Source organism: Triturus cristatus, chromosome 5_2 (assembly GCF_964204655.1).
Source record: "Triturus cristatus chromosome 5_2, aTriCri1.1, whole genome shotgun sequence".
Lineage (NCBI taxonomy): Eukaryota > Metazoa > Chordata > Amphibia > Caudata > Salamandridae > Triturus > Triturus cristatus.
In genome coordinates this window covers 481,451,088-481,472,397 of record NC_140588.1, presented here as the reverse complement: position 1 = coordinate 481,472,397, position 21,310 = coordinate 481,451,088, and the positions used below count along the sequence as shown (strand labels likewise).

Sequence of the window (21,310 nt, the reverse complement as noted above, 5' to 3'; positions counted from 1 at the left end):
AACTTCATAGTAGATACATCATCTCCGATGAGACTAAAATAAGTTGCAGTTTCTTTTAAATATTGATATCTGTATAGTTTATTTTCGAAAATGGTACTTGGGTGGGGGGCTAGCACGAATCGTGGTTTACTCAGACCAGCAAGCCTTTGCAGAGTATTTATACGTACTAAATAGTGCATATGTTTATACTAAGAGTTCTCTTAATAGCTTACAACCTAGTTGATGCTTTTGATCTCTGCTAGCCTTTATGGCACTTTGCCGAGGACCTTACTGGTGGCAGAGTGCTTGTAACTCCTGGCGAGTCAGGGTGTAGTGAGTAGTAATTGCATGGAAACTTGTGTATGGGTATCGAGTTCCTTGCTCTTAAAGCCCAAAAGGAAAGACTTTCCCTCCCGGTGCATCCCTCATGAAAACGACTTGGAATTTACCAACCACGCGGGTAGAAAGAGCAGAGTTTCTTGGTTTAACTAAGGGCGTGCCTGGGTGTCGGTGGCTATACACGTGACTATAGAAACAGACACAGGGTTTTTTGGCACAAGCTGAGGTTAGGAACAGAGCTCCATTCAATGACATGGCACTGTCTATGCAAGCCTTGGGTGAAGGGAAATGGATAATGTACACTTTAGTTGGAGGAGTAGCGAATTACAGAGAGCTGACTTTGTCTTGAAGTTGACGTGGAAATAAAATAACACTTCGATATGTCAGTGGCCGGTAGCTGAACAAGATGATGCAGTTTTTTAAATAAGACAGTGTCGCCCGTTGCTTCTACTGAAGGCTTTTGCAGACAGCAGCAGTAGGCACAGCGTAATGTCAGACTTCACTGCTTTTGTGTTACTTAATGTGGTCTAATTTAGAGCAGAGCTGCAGTTAAAGGGTGACCCAGGATGAAAAGTCTATTGATGGCGGTGTTCTCCCACATTTGCACGTTTTGTCATCTTCAGGAGAGCTAGCATACTCACGGAGACAGATCTACAGCGTCTAGTGAGCTGATGAGGACTCAAAACGACGTAGTCAGATGTTTGTTAGATCGTGTGTGCTACTCAGCGTCTTGTTTGTAAGGCCTAGCCTTTGGGAGCTAGTCAAGGGATCTAATGGCCATAGAGCGTTGGTGTGACTTTAGGTCGCCAATGACCGGAGTAAGAGTTTTGAACTATTTGGTTTTGACAGTTTTCTCTTCGAGCCTATATACAGTTACAATGGTCAAATCAGGACTTCGTTATTGCCAGGTACCAAAGCAATCCTCTGAAGGAGGACATGCAAAGGCACCCTGGAGGAGTTGCAGGTGGAAGAAGTTCTTTTTGACAGTGAAGCTTGATGTAGGTAGAACTGATCCATGTGACTTTTGGGAAATACTCCTCTTCAGTGTTGAGAGCAAGCACATTTAAACCATTGATAGAGGGCAATAAAAGTGAAGGACATTAGCTTCCACCAATCCTATGAGTCCTGCCTAATTGGGTTTCGCCTGCTGACCGCACATGCGTTGTCTAATGGGAGTGGTTTTGTTTACAATGAAGGGTTTGGAGCCAGCTCATTACTTACCATTCGTTTAAATCATTGTCACTCTTCTTTGCTGCCTACTAATTGGCCAGCAGTTACTGGGCTCACTTAATGTTTTGCTGTGAAGCACAGACCAAGCAGAGGTTGATTCATCTTGATTAGTGTCCGTACTCTGCTAGCTCTGTGATTGGGATACTATTTCTAATTCCCATCCCACCCCCACCTTGTCCCAGGTGCTTCTTCCCCCTCATACCCACCCATTTTCTGTGTTTTCCCATTCACTTTACAGAATAGGACTTTAGCTACTGTTGTTAAACTTCCTTTGTAAATTCGCCCGTCTTGTCTATTCACATACTTGCTGTTGTATTCTTTACCTTATCCTGAAAATACAACACTTCATTAATCAGCAAATGCTGCTGTTTCCTTAACATCGCGATACCAAAGGGGATGATGAACGGAGCGTTTGAGCAAATCAAACACTCACCCCCAGTCAACTGATCTGGGTTTAATCCATCATCATTCTTTAGCTCCCAGGTTGCTTGTTTCCGGTCCAGGGAAGACATGGCTTGGCAGTTCGGGCTGGACTGTTCCCATGAGGCGAAGGGTCAGACTGATTTGCATATGGCCTTGTCTGAACTGGGGTGGTGGAGTGAGCTAAAGAATGATGGATTAAACCCTGATCAGTTGACTGGGGGTGAGTGTTTGATTTTCCAAACGCTCCGTCCATCATCCCCTTTGGTATCGCTTTGTTTCCTTAACACCAGCAGTGTGCGATTCTTACATTCAGCATATTGTATTTCATGGCTACAATTTAATGTGTGTAATCGTACTTCTCTGATGAGCGCTGTTTAACATCCAAGTACAACGCAAGCTCTTTGCAAAGTAAAATGCACTGAGAAAAATTTTAAGGATTTGCCTACCTGGAGCATTGCACAAAGCTTAATACAACCTTTTGAGCAGCTCTGGTGGAATGTGACTGCAGTAGTACAGTTTAGAGCGAGAGAGAGGGCAGCAATGATTTGATAGCACGCCACTCAATGACACTTCACTCAACTGTATTTATAGTGCTTACTACCCCTGATGAGTTGTTGATGCGCTTTGCGGCATGCCACTCCGCTATACACAATGCCACCCTACTCCACATAGTGTTACGCCATGCCTCACAATGCCATTCCAGTGTGTGCTAGTGAGGAATTTAAGTGTTTGGGCTAATTAAAGTTGTATGAAATATTAATGGTGGTCTAGAAATGGCATATATTTCAGATAGTTGGATTTCTAAATGTACCAGATTTAATTTATTTTTATAGGCTGTTTCAGTTGTCACCTGTCCATCCAATTTGTCATCTGAAGGCTGTTAAATTGAACACTTGAGGCCAAATTACATGGCGCAGCGGGTTGGAAACCGACCGACATGTAGTCGTCGGTTCCACATGCCAAATTAAGATGCGACCGACATGCAGGCAGTTGAAAACCTCCCCTTTTCCATTGTGCTGCAGCCCGGAAAACGGCAGCAATACTAGCCGCAGTGGAAATGGGGATGTTCCCCGTGTGCCAGCAGGCCTCCAAAAATCATAAAAATGTTACTAGGCTTTCAGGTCTAGTGACTTAAACAATGTATTCAGCCTATTTGTAATGCTCCTGACCCATAAACTGGTTTCAAATGATGTGGTCATGGGTAAATATTTTCATTAATTGAGCTGCCATTTTCTTCATTATCATATGAGGGCACCTTCAAATTTTGATTTCAGCCTGTCTGCTGTACCAAAAACTATTGGTTTGATTTAATAGATAAAACACTTGTTGCCATTTATAATACAAGTTTAGCCACAGGATGCACATGACCCCTGACTTGCCTCTTAATTCCTTAATGCCATTCTCATCAGGGCGGGGGCAGAAATGTTTTTAAAATCATATTTAAAAACTATCACTTTAATGCATAATTAAAGCATGAACTGCTAGCACACTGTCATTTGTAATCGGCAGTTTTTACATTGAAATGGTCATAAACTTTCCTACTGACATGCGGTTTTACTCATAAAACTATATAGTGTACAAACAATGTTTGGAAATAGTGTCTGCAAATGTCAGTTGCATATCACCAAGTAAAGTGTTCGTTTGTTTTGCTCCTATTTAACTCTGTTTGCATCGCACTTAAGTACAAAAAAAACGTTCTTTCGTAATTCCTGATATATCTTGAAATATTTGTAATATAAACATGCTATTTATTTAAGTGTTCTCTGTTAGAGAAAAATAACTGACATCTTCAGACAGCTCAGTTGACAAAAACCTCTAATTCTAGTGAGAGAAAAATAAACTCAATCTCCGAAGCAGCAGTTAGTAAAAAGAAACTGACATTTGAACTCTTTCCTTGAACAGACAGCAAATGTGTCAAGATAAATATAAGATTTAATGGCATCTTTATTGCTCTTTCACTTTCTGAATGAACAGAACACCTGATCCTTTCCAGCTGCCAGGTGGGATTAGTGAGTGCTAAAAATAGTTCGACCTGATAAAATTTTACTCACAATTGAGTGGATGTGTAGATTTGGCGAGGCCTGACCAGGTACCATGTGGTGCCTGGCCAGGTACCATGTGGTGCCTCGCACACATGACATTGATGTTTGGGGGGACACCATGGGTGGCCCCTGGGCTTCAGGGCAGAGGCCCACAAGGCCCTTCTAGGGGGCCACAAAAGTCCCTTTCCAACAGCCTTTCCATGGCAGTTGGACAGCCATGGAAAGGTTGTCAGAAAGGGACATTCTTAATCCTTACGGCAGTGCCTGCGAAGACACCGCTCCTATTGTAGCGATTACGATCCGACTGACGGGCTCTTTGAACCTGTCGGTCGGTCCCTCCGACCGCAGCGGTCTGACTGATCGCAACATAATACTATGGTCGGACCGCTATGCTAGATTGCGGTTGAACGCCACCCTGGTCAGGCCCATAGACTTTACTACATTGAAATTAGACTGGGTAAGTGTGAGACTTGCTATTTATAGCACTACAAAATGGCAGCAATACTGTAGAGAAATGCTGTATAAAACAAGATATTTTGGTTGCTTTAACATGTAACTGGTCCGGATTTTTCTTTATAAAATTGTGGGATAGGGCAGTTCATTGAATACATTATTTTATCTCTAATGACTTAAAATTAGGATAGAATGTTTCAATAGTTAAATTAGTTTTGGTAATCTTACTTATTAAAACTGTTTTCAAGTGCTGTTTGTATTGGAGAAGGGACATTTTATTCAACCTTCATGTGCATTTGAATGCTATGAGCTTAGACAACACATGGAATGCTATTTGGCACATATTTAAATGTATGCTTACAAAAATAATTTCAAACATTAATAAGATGCACCACTACCATGGCTATAATTAACAAAATATAAATTCAAGCTTTCTTGGATATAGCCGGTCTCAAGATGTTCCATTGTACTACCTTGTGGCATTCATGAAGTTTAATGTTTAGAGCCACTCAGTATTTTTGTCTATATTTTTATTTTTAACTGATATCTTCTTCCTTCGTTTGAGTTTTCTTCCTTCGTTTGAGTTTTCTTTTTTTAATGTACAGAAGGAGAACTTGCGTTTTTAAAATGTTCATGCAAAGGAATTAAATGAGAAACCTGACTGCTTCTTAGATGTCCAGAGTTCTGCTGCCAATATTTGTGTATCATGATAGTGTTGAGCTAAAAGTTAGGTATACCTCCATCTTTTAAATAACAACAGCACGCCGGGACCTTTCAGCCAGAATATTGATTACATAACTTATAAATCGTCCTTTTAATTCGCCTTCTGTCTGAAAAGCGATTGGGTATTTACTGTGCTGTTAGTGCTCCCACTTTGTTAGTTTGCCCAATCTATACATATGCATCTTGCGAGAATAATGGACGCCTTCAATAAGTTAGTGTATGTAGACCTAATACCCAATGGCACTGTAGTCAGTTTGTCCAGTTTACATAAAAATTATTTCCCGCAGTTGATGTGTGTTGGGTAGATCAGTTGTTTGTAGTATGTTTCTAATAATCTGCTTCGAACTTTGTAGATGCTTCTTATAGTATAATCCTGCATTTTATGCCCACCCAGTTTGTAGAAATCTGACATAGTTGCCCTTAGTTCTCATAGTAGCTATACTGCTCTTAGTTGCAAAAAACCGGTCTTCAATTCCTGGATGAACCACTTGTTTGGAGACACCAAACATTGATGGGCTTCTCAAAAGCATTTACCCAACCTTATCTCTGCTTTCTACTTTACATCGAGGTAACTGTACACCATAGGTTATTCCTAAACTATTTTAAATCTGATCATAACCACTATGGTTACTATTGAGTCTGTTTTAAAATGTATTTTCTGGCATTGTCTGGCACATCATCACATGTGGGAGTTTGTGCTGCTTCTCTGTGGAGCTGCTGTGCCTTTTGCCAGAATATACCTCGTTTTACGATTTTACATGCCGAAGGGGAAATGTTGTTGCAGACATAACTACAGTGCAGCGTTTTTTGATTGATGAATAGCCTTGTTCACTAATATGGATTGAGCACTCCCATCATGTAATCTGCACAGGAGTGTTTTGATTACGTAATAAGGAACTCTAAAGTTTTTTCTTAATATGCCAGTTTAGCCACGCATTCTGATGTGGGTACGAATTATGATTCAGGTAGCAGCTCCTGCTTCTGCCTAAATTGGGATTAAAGGCTGGACGCGAACTATGCACACCGTTTTGTTTTTTGCTTGAACAATTTTCGCAAGGTAAAACATGATACAAATTGGTTAAGCAAACCGTACACTTTCAGTCTGTAAGCCATGGAATTGGGAGTAACGCGTGCTGTAGCATATTTTCCCCCATTCCCAGGAATGTAAATCCGACCAGTGCACAGAACGCGCACTTAGTAAATAAAATACCCTGCATATCCGTATTTAACTGGTGTAATACATTTGTGCCATGGATACTGTGCAGTTTGTGGGCCACTTGAAAGAAAAGCCTTGTGTTTGCCTTTGAGGTGTACCTCATGTAGACTAAATGCAGTGGTTACCTAAGGATAGCTGGCTGTTTTTCAAGCGGTCCTTTTTAGGTCTCACTTGAGCCAGCGCATGCGCTGCTCTGGAGAGACATTTAGTGTGTGGGCTTTAAAAAGCCGACCACAGCTTTTTGGCTGGTATAGAGTGTGAGGTTACGTGCACAATGAAGAGCAGAGGCGCCATCTGGCTTTCCTCTCTCGTCATGGTGCGCGCACATCGCACACCACTCGCCTGCCTGCTTTCACTTTTGCAGTCGCGCACCACTCGCTTCTTCTTCTTTTAGCGCGTGCGCACACAACTCGCGCTTGTTCTATATCCTCTCTGGTTTGGATGAAGGACTTCCAGCTATGCTTCTACATTTCTCTTGCCAACTGCGTTTTTGCGTTGCTGTCAGTACGTGGTCTTATGTTTATTTAATGACAGTGTGTGGCCTCTTGGCTTACAATGTGGTTATCGAGTAGATTCCATCGAGAGAAGTTTGGATGTAGTTAAATTCAACAAAATCTTTTTTATCAGTAACACACCACTGACTTTGTTTAATAGAGCTTTGCGCAAGATTCCAATGTCGAATACATTTTTTAAACACTTCATTAATCTATCTTTGGGCTGATCTGCTTAACCAATATCAATTAAACAAAGTTATAGAAAGTGCTGGTCTATTCTTACTTCTAAATACTCGTACATTCATCCACATCAACCCACGCAAGCATATATCCATCCACTAACAAGCAAACACTCATTTATTCACGGAGACCAAAGCATTCATCTATTCACTCACTCGTTTATCCACCCAGCAATGCATCAACTCCCTTCTATCTACACACCTTTCCACACACCATCGTATACACCCCCAGCCAGCTGTCCATCACTCTATAGCACTTCACAGCCATGATTTTAAGCATTCTTCCAACCAACCTCCACCTGCGACTGCATGTGCTGCTACGTGTGCGGTCCGATTGTGTGTACATGTGCGTTCAAGTACACATCTGGGCCGTGTCTGTAGGCAAATGAGCACCTGCACGTGCGTTGTTTGTCAATGCATTCAACATAGAACCTGTACAAATGTATCCAGACCAAACCTATTGGCAAGGTTGGTTACTTTTTGACTTTCATTCTTACTTTGCATATATTTATATATTCTGAGACATTATTAAAGTGATGTATTTTTATATAAAACAAAACCCTCGCAGGACATTCTCAGTGTATTGCCGCAGTGATAAATATATAGCACCCCTCTTCTACCCCTCTACCACACCTCTATCGCTCTACCCTTCTAGCCCTTTACCACACCTCTACTAGCCCTTTACCATACCTCTACTACCCCTCGACCCCATCCCCTACCCCTCTCCTACCCCCTACCCCTCTCCTACCCCCTACCCCTCTCCTATCCCCTACCCCTCTCCTACCCCTCTTCTACTCCCCCACTTCTACCCTACCTCTAGTACCCCTCTACTGCTCTACCCCCTACCCCTCTTCCACCCCTTTTGTACCCCCTACTCCTCGTGTACCCCCTACTCCTCTTGTACCCCCTACTCCTCTTGTACCCCCTACTCCTCTTGTACCCCCTACTCCTCTTGTACCCCCTACTCCTCTTGTACCCCTACTCCTCTTGTACCCCCTACTCCTCTTGTACCCCCTACTCCTCTTGTACCCCCTACTCCTCTTGTACCCCCTACTCCTCTTGTACCCCCTACTCCTCTTGTACCCCCTACTCCTCTTGTACCCCCTACTCCTCTACAACCCCTCTACCACCCTACTCTTCTTCTACCCCTCTTCTTCTATCCCTCTTCTACCACCCCTCTTCTTCTACCACCTCTCTAGCCCTTTACCACACCTCTATCACTCTACCCTTCTAGCCCCCTACCTCTCTTCTACCCCCTACCTCTCTTCTACCCCCCTACCTCTCTTCTACCCCCCTACCTCTCTTCTACCCCCTACCTCTCTTCTACCCCCCTACCTCTCTTCTACCCCCCTACCTCTCTTCTACCCCCCTACCTCTCTTCTACCCCCCTACCTCTCTTCTACCCCCCTACCTCTCTTCTACCCCCCTACCTCTCTTCTACCCCCCTACCTCTCTTCTACCCCCCTACCTCTCTTCTACCCCCCTACCTCTCTTCTACCCCCCTACCTCTCTTCTACCCCCCCTACCACTCTTCTACCCCCCCCTACCTCTCTTCTACCCCCCCCTACCTCTCTTCTACCCCCCTACCTCTCTTCTACCCCCCTACCTCTCTTCTACCCCCCTACCTCTCTTCTACCCCCCTACCTCTCTTCTACCCCCCTACCTCTCTTCTACCCCCCTACCTCTCTTCTACCCCCCCTACCTCTCTTCTACCCCCCTACCTCTCTTCTACCCCCCTACCTCTCTTCTACCCCCCTACCTCTCTTCTACCCCCCTACCTCTCTTCTACCCCCCTACCTCTCTTCTACCCCCCTACCTCTCTTCTACCCCCCTACCTCTCTTCTACCCCCCTACCTCTCTTCTACCCCCCCTACCTCTCTTCTACCCCCCTACCTCTCTTCTACCCCCCTACCTCTCTTCTACCCCCCTACCTCTCTTCTTCCACCCCTACCTCTCTTCTTCCACCCCTCTACCCATCATCTTCTTCTACCACCTCTCCAGCCCTCTACCACACCTCTACCCTTCTAGCCTACCCCCTACCCCTCTTCTTCCACCCCTCTACCCATCATCTTCTTCTACCACCTCTCCAGCCCTCTACCACACCTCTACCCTTCTAGCCTACCCCCTACCCCTCTTCTACCCCCCTTCTCCCACCCGTCTTCCCATCCCTCTTCTACCCTGCGGTGGCAGCCGGAGCGTGATAACACTGCTTGTCCTTTTAAAAAAAAAAAAAGAAAAAAAGGCATTGTCATAGCCAATAGGTCACGCCTTGGGGACCTTATAAGTGTTCAGTTATGCAGCACAACATCATCAACTGTTGCATGGCTAAGCACTTATAAGGTCCCAAAGGCGAGACCTATTGGCTATGCCAATGCTTGTTTTTTTGGGGGGGTGGAGCATTTAGTGTGACAAGATATCGACACCCTTCCTCAAAACTAAAAACTTACTAGTAGGAAAGATATCGCATCATTTTAGAAACGGCCAAGCATTTTTTGTATGCAACAGTAGAGACAAGTAAACTAAGCAGTGTGTAAAATGTGAGTTAACATAACGAATAGTTTATTGTAGAAGGAACATTTTGTGTATTTTTTTAAGTGGCCAACAGTCTACAGTGACAAACCAAAGGCAGTTGAAGTATGCATAAATAACTCCCAGAATCCTAACCTTCCCTTACTTGGTAGTGGCTAACGCAGATTCATATCTGACTAAATTCCATTGTAACAAGTTTAGAGTCCGTGAAGTTGTTTGGCTCGTTTCTTTCACTGGGAAGCGTTCCAGCTAATATCGTGGGCGCTGCTCAGGACGGTTGTTTTACAGGCTGCGGCTTGAAATGTGAGCGGTTAACGCAAAGCTGCAGCTTGAATGAACTCTTCAAATGCAAGTATTCAGATTAGCAGATGTTCCAAGTTTTAAATGACGGTCACGAGGGAAGATAATGATTGCCGCCACCCTTTGCATATAACGGCTTATACTGACAAGTTTGGCCATGATTTGCAAGTGGCAGACGAAGTTTCTTCGTGTTCAATGCGCCTTAATACCTCTGGTGCACAATTCCAGACTATTCAGAGGGCGCACAGTTACCTTGAAGAAAATAGATTCACGACCCGTTTGTTTTGGTGAAAATGTCCCTGTTCCGAAATGGCACATGCAGCAACATTTCCCATGTATTGTATATTTACCCTCCCTCCACCATCAAGCAGTCTGTCTTGGGTTGGCGCTTACCCTGTGTAAGTGCGGGAAACCGTTCCTTATCTGATGTAAAATAAATCCCATATACATTATTTACTCTCATACTAGCTTTCTCAGACACGTGCCATGTTTTAGTCACACTGCCTTTGTTTTCAGGAGGTCATATGCAGTCTTGAACTTACTTATGCTCCACGCTGATTCAGCCGGAAAACTAGAATTTCCCTCATATGGGGAAATGCCAAAACAATATATACCTTCGCATATGCTCCTTTGTGACTCGCATTCACAGCAGAGAGGTAATGTTTCCAACATCTCTTCTCCCAAGATTGCTAGAGGGCGGCACCTCTTTTATATCTGGCAGCACATAACCCAGAAGTGTCTGACTTCTCATACATTGAAACCTACTCTGGGACAGGAGGATAATATGTGAAAACAGGTGTGATTTATCGTCCCAAAAGCATCCTACAAAGCTCCACCTAATTGTAAGCTCTGACTAGAATTCCTAGCTGTAAAGCATAAGAGGTTATGACGTGACTTGACGGTGCCTATATGCCATATCTGTTGTGCAGTGAAGAAGGAATATGCTTGATGCCCAGCTGTTCAAAGTGATCCACAGTGTGGAGCCCACTTAATGCCTCCAGAGAAATTGGTGGGTCCAGGTTCTGGTGACGCCACTCCATTCCTTGTGTGATTTGAGGACAGACGTGGACACTGATGGCACAAGGGATTCTGCTCACTAATTGCTCAGACTTCACCTGTTGCCTCATTGTCGAGCCTTAGTTTCCATAGACCTGCCACTCCTGCAGGAGGACTACTCTTATCAGGGTCCTTCCAAAGGGAGATGTTTGGTTCCATACCTGGCTGGGAAAAGCCAAGGCCCAGGAAGGCGGTGCAGCAGGCAGATTGCTTGCATTGTTCCTACTCTTTCAGGATCAGAATAAGACTGAACTTTGGAAGCTCCAGAGCATACAAACAGTCTGACTACAGCCGCTCCACAGCGTGAACACAGAAATTATTCCTTTGCAGGTACTATCACCAGCTCCAGATTTAGCATAAAATATTCCTGATTGTTGTTGGCGAGGAAGGGAGAGGTTAATGCAGTGTTGTGCTTTCTCTTGGGCCTTCCAAATAATGGTGAGCCAAGAGTTCTAAAAATAGTGCACCTGCTGCAGTCTCTCGTAGTGTTCTTCACACACCACTTACGTTTTATGGAAGACTACGTGACCTTCCATTAGAGAGACTGGAGGATGCCAAAGCTGCAGTAGTTGGACTAGCTATGATTTGGGTTTTGTGCGGTTAGTAACTGAATTGGAGTTCTCAATGAGGCTGGTTCCTGGACAGGAATTTAGTGATCGGGAAGTATGCTTCTGGGTGCATGCTGGTGAAATAAGTGGATCCTGGCTGGTCAGTCCTGGGCCCTTGGACAGATTTCTTAACTGCATGGCACTCTGGCTCCTAGAAGAGGACCAGTTGGAAATACAGTTACCAATGGAGGAAAGACGGCGCCATCTCACAGTTGAGACAAAGTAATGCGAGCAGAGACCCTGTGCCAGAATCGGTAAGGAATTCCTTTTACCAAAATAGCAGTTTGCTGGCTGCTCTGCTTTAAGGTGGCTCCAAACTGCGTTCAGGTTTGGGCAGCTCTGGAACTTTTGACTTCCATTTTGGCAGCTGATATGGAGCTAGAGGGTCTCGGAAGACCGAAAATGGACTTAAATCAAGTTGCACCATTCATACAGATTCGAAGGTACAATAGTAGGCCTGTTCTGACTCGCCCCAAAGTTGATCTTTGATACAAATCGAAGATTCTGTGCAGAAACATGCTTTGCTGCTCCAAGGAATCGATTACAGCAAGGAATATTGGATTTGTCAACAAATAACTGTTCTCTGACATGCCCACAGTTGAAACCACATTGTTACAAACCCCCATATACAGTACAAGGCCTGGCTCAAAGCTGCCTTACGAAAGAAGCATTGGTGATTGCTCACGTTTCTTGACTGCAGAGATCCCAGTGGAGAATATGAAGGCCTTCTGCAGGGTGTGGTTACTCTGAGCCAAACCCCCTATCCCCCCCCCCCATCCCATCAGCTGAGTGTAAATAGTCCAAAAATAAGTTGGCGCTATAGTAGACCATGGACAAGATTAACCACACCTCAGATCTGAACATTGAACATTATGTTCCTCAGTCCAGTTTGAAATGTTTATAAACTGTGCTGATAACGCAGCACTACAAAGATCTCAACAAATGCCTGAAGCACAAGAACGTTTTTGTTGGGCATTCAGAGGAAAGTGCTGAAGATGCAAGAAATAATTGTAATGTGGTCCAAAGGATAGTTCCTGTGCACTGCATTTCCTGGGGGAAATACAGATGTCAGAGACATTCTAGTGGCTACCACAGTGAAGGAAGTGCATGCCCAAAACTGGCAGCAAGAAACCCTTTTGATGACCCTATTAGAATTTTCCTCTAGAGAGGAACTGCTGGTCTGCAGTATCTACACTGGGTGGATTACTGGATTTCCGTGGGCATGGAGGCTCGCACTAGGATAGTCTGAACAATCTTTAGTTATCAGCAAGGAAGCTCTCTCGACCAGCAAGGAGGGACCTGTGAGAAATGCATGTTGTCTATAACCTGTTTTTCTCACAAGTCCATCAAACTGCTAGTTATTTGGTTTGGTAGCATTGCTTCTGCCATGTCAGTAATGCCACAATAAGTAATTGTATGCTGCCTGCTCATGCCCTGTTGAAACAGATGACAAAGTAGGCACTTAAATCGCTTAAGCCTAATACATTTGCAGTCAGAAGTGGTTTAGGGGTGGTATCGGGGGGTTGGATGCAGAAACCCTTTAAGACCAGCTTTCAAAATGTGTTCTAAACAAAGTACCTCTATGCATGTTTCTGTTAAAGACATGGATTTCTACTTATGCATTAGTGGTCTTAAACATCTAGGGCAGATGTACTAAGAAACAGATTGCAAATATTTTTGCAACAGCTTTTTGTGATTCATCTGAATTTGCAACGTGACCTATGTACTAATAATTAGCATTGCAAAATCTCTAGTTGCAGGAGAGACGCAGAGTGATCTGCCTATTAATTGCTGATTAAATAGGTAACTATTTGCAATCCCTTGCGACTAGCTTTAAATCTAGGGATGGTGGGCTGCAAGTGACAGCAAACCACAATCCTTGTTTGCAGTCTTTTTTTTTTTTTTGTTTTAATTATTTTTTTTTTATTGATTTTACAACAAAGCTAAACAGTGCACAGTACCTTCATAATATAATCGGTCGTGACACCAGACGATAACCAGGACCCAGGCCCACATATCCTTCACCTTCAAGGCTGTAATACGTCCATCACCTCCAGAATATCCACCAGATCTTCTCATGTTTATGAGCGAATCCCAGGGCCATAAAGACGGATTCCTCCGTCGGGTCACACCAGTCGATTGTGGAGCACCATTCTGTAACAGTTGGCCATTCTCCAGAGCCTTTGCAAGGTATAGTATGAAGCATGGAGGAATATTAATTGGATTAGGCATAGATGAGAGGGGACGACCAGTTTCTTTGGGACCATCCTGGCTTCCGTCCCATCGCTGTCATCCAGGCCGCCCACCCAGTGCTGCCATTTGTCTTGAAGGGCTCCAAACATTTCTGTGGAATTCAAGACAAGTGAGTGGTAAATTCAGAAATACCCTAGACCTAATGGTGCTGATAGGATTTGGGCCTTACAAGGGCTATAATCTAGCAAGTCTTGCAGGAGCAAATTATATTCCGCCAATGCATGGCAAAATCGCAGGTATTTGTAAAATTGATTCTTATGTAGGCTGAACTACTGAAGATACTGTAAAGAAAAAATATGGGAACCCCTCCAGACATCTGAGGTGGGAGATGCCTATGAGATCTCAGCGGTCCAATCCCTTCAAGGTAGAGACCTGGGATATCCAAACAACCTTGCCACACTGTCGGCCGGCAGTCCCACCTGATCTGTTGGAGGGCCCTTCGCCAGCACAAGAGAGTGGCCTCATAGTCTTGGGCAGGGAACAAGATTCCACCATATGAAAATTGCAGGATGCGCTGCTGACCTAGAAGTGAGATTTTCAGGTGAAATGCTGGTTTGTCAGTCACCAAACACAAAGTCATTGATGGTAAAAAAATCTGTGAAGCCCTGAAGTATTAACACATGTCTGTCATCCCTAGGCTGCCATCGTAGGGCGATTGGATACAGTTTAGAAGGGTTGTTCGCCTACAGGAAGGAACTCCTCACCCTGGCTATGCCATTAAACCAGGAATGGGGAATGAAGAAAGGAACATTTTGCAGGATGTAGATTAGCCCCAGTAGGGCAATCCATTTAAAAAAGTGCCACTCTCCTTAAGATATTAAGGGGAGAGGGTGGCCCATTTGACCAAGTCCCAATGGGTCTGGCGTCCCCAGGATGATAGGGGAAGCTTAATCTACATATGGGGATGCCGTTTTACCAGTCAACGACCTCCCGGCCACCCGAACAGGGATGAGGGGGGACTTCGCACACCAACCCTGATGCGTCGCTTTTGAGTTGGAGCATCTGGAGGAGGCGGGGTCCAGTAATGTGTGATCAGCACAAGAAGAGTAGTACATCATCCACATATAGTGCAATGTGGTCTTCTGGCCAGTTCTGCCATTGGAAGCCTCAAAACTGAGCGTCACAGCGGACCCAGACAGCCAGTGGATCAATGGCCGTTTTCATGCGAGGAGGTTTGTACGGATCCAGCTAAGTGGATTTGATCTGCCCGTTGAAGTGTGGATGTGATATTGGCCGCTCACCACCCATCCACACAATCATCTATTCTGGCCACTGAGCATAGTTTGGGGCTTGGGGCTTGGAGTGGTGGGTAGAATGCTTTAGATGAAACACTGTAATTCTGTTTGTCCTGTCTTTGGCCTGACAAGTTCTTGTCGTAGTCACAGTTAAATGTTATTTGTTGGCCCTCTCAGCTTTTACACTTTGCCTCATCAGCGCACTCTACTTAAATAGCCAGTTATGCTCCGTTAATCTTTTAAAAAGGCTTGCATGCATTTCCTCTTGTCCCTTTTTGTTATCTTGAAGCGGTACCGTAAGTTGCTGATCATCTTAATATGCACCTTTCTAGCATATGCACAGGTATTCTTTGCGCCTACTGACCCATAAAATTGTTGTCTTCGTTGTGATTACTTCTGTGCACCTTGTCTATGAACTGCTTGTGCTGTCAGTGCAACAACCATATACCACCTCCTTTCTGGACAAGCTGGTGCTTTGGATTCAAGCATTATTTCTGCCAAATGTGGTGTTGCTTTTCCACGTAGGGGAGTTTTTCACACACACTGCATTTTTCTCCTTACCATTTCCCTATAAGAATGAGCAATGGCTGCATTGGTTGTACCCCAAATAGTGCTTAGCTTTTATGTCACTTGGACTAAGGAGCACCGAGTGGAAGAACAACTTTTGTGTGGAATCCTCTGGTGTCCTACACACATTACTTTAAACACCTATTTTTCCCAGTCATTTAATAAAAAAGGGTGAAACTTCTCCACAGAGAGTCTCTGAAATCACCCTAGAATTTCCTGCATGACGTCCTGTGATGACTTGAGCATGTGGGCTTGCCTTATATCATGGTTGTGCACACAGCCGTTTTAAACCAAATGAGAATAGGTTGGTCTGGCCTGGTGTTCCAGTTCTGTGGTGGACGAAGGGTAGTCTTGTCTTTTGCTCATACACACTTCTATATGGCTGTCTCCTTCATAAACCAGATGCTTATTTTTATAAATCCGTCATCTACCAGAGATTGTTTTGGGCCGTGCTGATCCCTAGCACTCAAAAGGTTAATCTGCAAATAGCCAAATCTTGATTAACTCATGAAAGGTCAGTTGATGCTTCTGGAAATAAAGTTCAAATCAAAACAAATTTAACAGTCTGGTTGACTTTATTTCAGTGGTATACTATCCAGGACCCTCCGACAGGTACGACCTCTGTCTATGGACCACTGTAGATTTCTAACAGGCATGTAGTAAAGCTATCTATTTGAAAAAGATTAACTGTTTCCCTAACTACCCTTCTGTACCATGTATAAGCTTTTCATTTATCGTGCTAGTGGACAGAATGCCAATAGGTACTGCCCATAGTAGGGAATGTATGCAGGCACTTTTGTTGCAGATGATCAGCCAAGCAGCACAATTCTGCATGGGGTTGTGACCAGATAAGGAACTGGATACGAGATCTAGTCTGCCTTGTTGCGTATCTTATTGAAACAGTTTCTGTGAGGGGAGATTTGGCCACTGTCCATGAAAAGGGATCTTATGGGCATTTTTGGTGCCCTTGAGTCTACAAGATTGTCTTGAAAATGTACACAATGATTTCCCTAAAGATTTATTTGTCACTTCACACATTATTGCCTAAGGAAGTGTAGTCTTGCATGCAGGTAACTAGTCAATTAAAAAAAAAAAAGTTTAATGAGCTTTATTGACGTAATGTTCATCATAAAATATAGGGCAGAAGTGTAACAATATTTGAGAATAACCAACATTTGAGATAAAGTAAAAGTAGGCCATAAAACATAGCAGAAACCTGTTTACGTTTTAGGGTTTACATAGGAAGAGAGGAGGGAGATAAAATATACTCTGTAACTAAGTATCAAATAGCAAGCAATAAATACTCATTACAACAAAAAAGGGATATAGTTAACATATTTATCAGATACATTTTACAATGCAAAAAAAATTACTAAAGAGAAAAAAGGCAAAGAAGTAGAAAATCATGGAGGCTGGAAGTTTTCAGAATGATTATGGGAGACATGAGTGATTGAGATCTTATTTAAATAAATAGTTAGCGGTAACCAAAATAGAGCTCTATTTACTTGTGGATTACAGTAGGAGGCAAAAGCAATACATAGTGTTCCACCAAGACTTGACTGAGAGCTTGTTTGAGCTTTTCCAATTGAGTGTAATCTGTTGCAAAGCAAAAGCTAACAAGGTCAAACAACCCTCGCTCTTGAGACAACCGAAATTACTCTGATAAACCTCCCGTAAAGAGAAGGGTATTTGATAAAGGAATATGTAAATTAAAAGTAATCCAGACCAAATTTGTAACCAAAAAGAAGCTACTGGGAGCATTGAAACAGGAGGTGGCACAGGTCAGCCAAAGGGTGGTCACAGCAGGTCTTATTATTAGAGTGTGTGAAATTGGCGATGGAAAAGGAGGTAAACAATTGTCTGTGATATAGAAAAAACATAGATTGAGTGGTAGAGGTTTTTAACTATCTAGCACATATTTTTCTAAAAACATCAGTGCTCCATTCACAACTCAAATCCGTCTCCCATGCGAGCTCCATCTGAGTCTTAGGCTGCTCCGAATCAGCAGAGTTGTAGAATTTATAAATCGGGGAGGCCCTGGGGGATACTGACAAAATTCTGAGGAACGGATCATGTCTAGACCAGGAATCCTGGGCGGGGGGTGGGGAGGAGGATTTTAGTAAAACTTCCAGAATTACTTCCCTGAGTAGCGAACATTTTTGTAAAAATTAGTGGGGACACTTTAAAAGTGGCTTGGAATTGGGGAAAAGAACAAGGAGAAATGCCATCAAACATGTCCTGAACCCAGATAATACCTTTAGTTCTCCAAGAGCACCAAAACAAAGGTCTGTTAATGACAAGAAAATGATTATGCCAAAGAGGAGAACTCAAAAATGTGTTACTGGAGATTCTTTGGTTGACAGTGAGGTCTTAACAATGAGCAAGTTTGTTTAAATAGCGGAAGAGAGGTGAGATTGGTTTTGGCAGTGAAGGCGAGAATCTCCGGGATAGAGAAATTGGAAAATAAGCAGCGTTCAATGCTAACCCATAAAGGGGCGAAAGAGGAGATGCCTGTATGGAGCCAGTAAGAAGCTTGTTTAAGACAAAAAGCTTTATGAAACAACCTTTTTAGTTTTCTAAGATGAGATAAAGAGATTCTGGAGGGAGTCAGGTTTTTTTAAATACATGGAAGGAATGTGGACTGGGATCATTGAAAAAATATATAACATAATAGAAGTGACCATCATCTTGATAGAATCATGGCGTCCCCACCAAGAAAGAAAAATAGGATTCCAGGAGGAGAGTAGCTTGGAAACACGATCAAAACTTTATTTCATGTTTATTTTAACCGAGTCCGAAATGGAGTTGGTAAACCATAAACCTAGGGATTTAATTTTAGAGCTGTTCCAACGACATCCAGTTGGTCAAAGTGATGCTTAAGGCAAAATTTGGTTATAGGAAGAATTCCCGTTTTTGTCAGAATTAATTTTATAGCACAATACCACTGAAAAATCAGAAAATTCTTGTAATGGGGGGGGGGGGGGGGGAATAGAAATTTCTGGGTTTGAAATAAAAAGTAGGATGATATCTGCATATGCAGAGAGCGTCAATGATGATCTCCAAATAAAAACCCAGAATTAGAAGTATTCTAATGAATGTGAGACAGGGTTTGAGGGATGAATTAAAAAGAGGAGATAGGGGGCAACCTTGTCGGACACGCAATGAAGTGAAAAACGTTTTGAAAAAAGACCATTAAAAATAGTAGAAGCAGTAGGTGTCGAATAAAGTAATGAGACAAGGGCAATTAATTGAGGTCCAAAACCAGTGCCTTAAATAAAAAAGACCAGTCAACTCTATCGAAAGCCTTTTCTGCATCTATAGATACAGCAGCTAGGGTATAGGATAAAGTAGATGTCTTATTTAAAACATTGAAAAATCACCGAGTTATTAGAAGTTAATCTGCCCTTGACGAAACCACACTGTTCTGGACTAATTAAACGGGGTAAGAGTGATTCAAGACTTAATGCTAAAAATTTTGAAAAAATGTTATAATCTACATTTATAACGGATATAGGACGGTCATTTTTGCAGAATTTAGCATCCTTACCTTCTTTATGAATGAGACATGTAGAGACTTCCAGGAAGGTGCCGCTTGCCTTACCAGTAGTGCAGGAATGTTGAAAAAGATTAAAGAGTTTTGGGAGTAAGAGATTTGAAACTTGTAGAGAAAATTCTACCAAAAATCCATCTGGACTAGTGGATTTATTTTTCTTTAGTGAGTTTAGAGAGCTAGTGATCTCCTGGAACAGTATTTCCGAATCTAGGAAGTTGAAGTCAAGATCTGTGGATGAAGAGGGAGGAATATTGCTGAGATAATAAGAGATGCAGGTGTTTCTGGAGTATATAAGTTTTATAAAAAGTAGTAGATTCATCTAGAATGTCTTTGTTAGAACTGGGCGTCTCTAGATGGGCAGAGGTAGGTACCTTTGACCAAATAGGGTATCTTGCTTCGAAGTCAGGGAAAGGGGATTGCACTACTGGATAACCCCTGCTCACCGCTTTGGTAGCTTGGCACGAGCAAACAAGCTTATCTTGGAGGCAATGTGTTAAGCATTTGTGAACACATACAGTAATACAGTGAAAACACTACAGATGGACACCACACAGGTTTTATAAAAATAAGTATTCTTTATATAGACTTCTCACAAGACCACAAACGCCAAAAATCCACAATACTGTAATTAAGAATAATTCTTTAAGATGGGACAACTAGTTCAAAAATAGATTATTCACTTAACTCCAGTTGGGGTTATCTGTTGCTAAAGACTGCTTTTATCACGATGTCGAGGTCAAAGAAATCCCAAAGTACGGCGCCGACTGCGAGGTGCGCGGCGTCGGACCCTGAGTCAAAACGGACCCACAAAGAACAGTACCTTGGAAAAGCGAAAACAAAGACAGCTAGCGGCGTCGGGGAGATGCGGCGTCGGGGAGATGCGGCGGCGTTGGCTCCTTGCTTTGGGGGAGATGTGTCGGGACCTGGATGCTTATGCAGGCAGGTGAGGCGTCGGTTTCTGACCGGAAAGGAGGTGATGTCACGATGGCGCAGAAACCGCGGTTCCGTACGATGTCACGATGTCGATGGATTCTTGACCACCCACTTCGGCGATCGGCTCCACGATGATGTTGGCTTCGGAGTCGATGTGGCACAGCAGCAGGCGTTGGGCTGGCGTCGCAAGTCGGAGCAGCGCTCACGGATATGGCAGGGTTACGATGTCGTTCGCTGGTGTCGGTGGCACGGCGGCCGGCGTCCGGTCTACGTTGCAAGTCGGAGCAGCGCTCACGGCTTCGATGCAGAATATGGCGTTGCTCGTCTGCGTCGGTGTTGCAAACTTCCTTCTGTAGCAGCTAGAACAGCAAGTTCCAGATGCAGGCAAACAGAAGGGGTGAAGTCTGGTGTCCCTGAGACTTCGGTCAGGAGGCAAGCTCAAATGAAGCCCTTGGAGTAATATTCTGCAAGATGATGAAAGTTCTTTAACAGTTCCTTGGCACTGACGACACCATTGTAGGCCAACCCAGCACTGAAGGGGGGCAGTCCAACTCCTACAGCTTCCTTTGTTCTTCTCCTTGGCAGAGGTTTGTCTTGTTGGTCCAGAAGTGATCTAAAGTCTTGGGGTCGGTGTCCCTATATTTATACACCAAAATCCTTTGTCTCAGAAGGCAGAGAGTGTCTGTACCTAGTCCAAACCAGTTCTGGTCAGTCTTGGAGCACTTTGTTTACAGGACTCCTTCTTTCCTTTGACAGTGTGGGCCAGGGACATCAGACTCGCCACAGGAGGTGGAGCCAGCATTGTGAATGGCAGGCACAGCCCTATTCAGACCCAGGTGCTACTCCTTCCGCCACTCTACATGTAGATCTCTCTATTCAGCCCTGTGCTGACTCACCCTGTCTCCTGGAATCCCCCAGCCCCTGTCACTCACAAAACATAGACACACAATACACAAGCTAGCAGAGGCAGGCTGGATGGTTAGGTAAGAAAATACCTACTTTCTCAAAGTGGTATTTTCAAACACAGAATGTTAAAATCAACTTTACTAAAAGATGTATTTTATCATTCTGAGTTCAGCCATACTAAACTCTAATTTCTAAGATGTTCTAATCAAAACTGCCCGTTCTGGCCTATGGG

At 43.6% G+C, this 21,310-nt stretch overlaps 1 protein-coding gene across 2 annotated transcripts in view; it reads left to right on the top strand.

Moving 5' to 3' along the window:
• The window catches only part of ANLN (anillin, actin binding protein), a 279,002-nt gene that overhangs the window by 695 nt on the left and 256,997 nt on the right, over window positions 1-21,310 (top strand). The gene's annotated exons all lie outside the window — the stretch shown is intronic.